Raw genomic sequence first — 1,866 nt, forward strand, 5'->3', positions numbered from 1 at the left:
CCAGCGGGGAGCCATCAGCAGCTTGTCAAGAGGTTAAATGAGGCGTGCAGGAGCTCGCTGAGCTAGCTCTGCAAAGTGAATGCATGGTTCTGATTGGGTAGAATGCAGCCATTGAAAGGAATAGGGAATATAGCTTTGTACGGTCAACCCACAGTAAAGATAGAGCAGGAAAGAGGCATAAGAATTTGGGCTTATTTCGCCTGTAATAGCGGATCAGTGTAGGAAAGGGAAAAGGCACTTTATTTATGGGGCTTGGGGTAGAGTGTGGTGCTTGTGTAACGGTGTGGGGGCTGAGGGGTCCACGTGGGGCTGGGTGCCCTTGAGGTCATCGCCTCGGACCCTCTGGTGACTGGTGGAAGGGTGAAGGAAGGCATGCCCCCCCCTTCCGTATCACTCCTCAAGATGTTGAACTTGCTCCCAGCTTCGGAGTACCTGGTATAAAAGAGACAACTCTAAAAAAGTCACAGTGCTCCAAAGCGTCACCAGTTGCATAAAGTTGCTTTAGAGAGAGCATTCATGATCATCATTATCACATTACAGAATTGCTTGGCGACTAAGCAGTGAGCAGCACACGGAGATAAGGGGGAAAGCAAGTACTCTGCAGTTTGTGCCTCTCCCATCCCTGTGCATCATGAGTTCAACAAGTACAGAATGTAATGCAACCAAGCACAGCAAAAGCAAGAGGGGCCGTAGCAACACCTAAGCAAGACCTCATAATACTCTGGACAAGATGATAGTGGGAACTGCTTCTGAACCCTGTATCCCCTCCTCCTCCTCCTCCTCCTCTTCCTCTTCCCTGCCATCTACTTCCTCCCTGGCCTTACCTTTATTACAAACTGCCCTTGCTGGCTCCCCTCCTGATTCAGGGCTGAGTTTTATGGAACAATCTACTCCTTTCGGTGATAGCAAAGGAACTGAGCAGCAGAAGATTCAGAGAAAGTATTGTGGATGCAAGACTCGTTCTGTGCAAGCCTGTAATCAAAGGAAAATAGCTGCTGCAGCTGCACAAGTAGAACCACGCAGCCTTAATGATAGAAGTATTGATGTGGAAGTAGTTGACCTCACTTGTGAAACTTCAGAATCTATAGTTGTTGATCTTACGCAAGACGATTCTGTTGTGCTTATTGGAGAAAGTGGGCAGCAGCCCAATAGAGAGTTCAGACGTCAACCATTGTCTGACAGCCTCATATTTAGTGGTGATGGTGATAGCAGACACACACAGAGTGGTGCTCTTGCCACTAGAAAGCTCCCCAGAGAAGTGGGAAGGAGGGAATTTGCAAGATCCTCAGGCACTTTGAGTTGCCGAACTTGCATAGACAGCTTTGCAGAGATTGTGCAAAGCAGACGGCTTATAGTGTCAACAACATGTGGCCACATCTTCTGTAGTCAGTGCCTCAGCAATTTTCTTAGGCATGCTAACATTTGCCCAATTTGTAGGAGGAAACTCACTCCAAAGGAGTATCATCCACTTTATATGTGAAGACATGGGTGTTCCTGAACACAGTCTAATGTGGCCTTCATAAACATGAGTGTACTCCAAAGAAAACACAAAGTATATATGACTTAAATATGACAGTTAGCAATTTCACTTTTTCCCAGTTGGCCTCCTTATAGTCCAGTTGTACTGTTTCAGCTTTATTTTGCTTTAAGGTTTTGCAGCTCACATTTTTTGAGGTCTGTAGAAGTTTGAAGAACAGCTTGGAGGATATGTCTGCTATTGCAACATTGCTTTGTGCAGATATTTCATTTCTGTTCTAGTTCTGTTGCTGCTTTGAGAAAAGACTGATGTCTAGTGAACTCACTTATTCAAGACTAGGCAATTCATAGTCATCTATGATAATACAACCTGCAGCTTCTTTTTGCAAT

At 45.5% G+C, this 1,866-nt stretch overlaps 1 pseudogene across 1 annotated transcript; it reads left to right on the forward strand.

Moving 5' to 3' along the window:
- Positions 1–440: 440 nt before the first annotated feature.
- On the forward strand, positions 441–1,480 carry LOC309361210 (E3 ubiquitin-protein ligase RNF4 pseudogene; annotated as a pseudogene). Its single transcript has one exon. The product of its transcript is annotated as an E3 ubiquitin-protein ligase RNF4 pseudogene (transcript).
- The last annotated feature ends 386 nt before the right edge of the window (positions 1,481–1,866 follow it).

Source organism: Podarcis melisellensis (assembly GCF_964234715.1).
Source record: "Podarcis melisellensis genome assembly, chromosome: W".
Classification (NCBI taxonomy): domain Eukaryota; kingdom Metazoa; phylum Chordata; class Lepidosauria; order Squamata; family Lacertidae; genus Podarcis; species Podarcis melisellensis.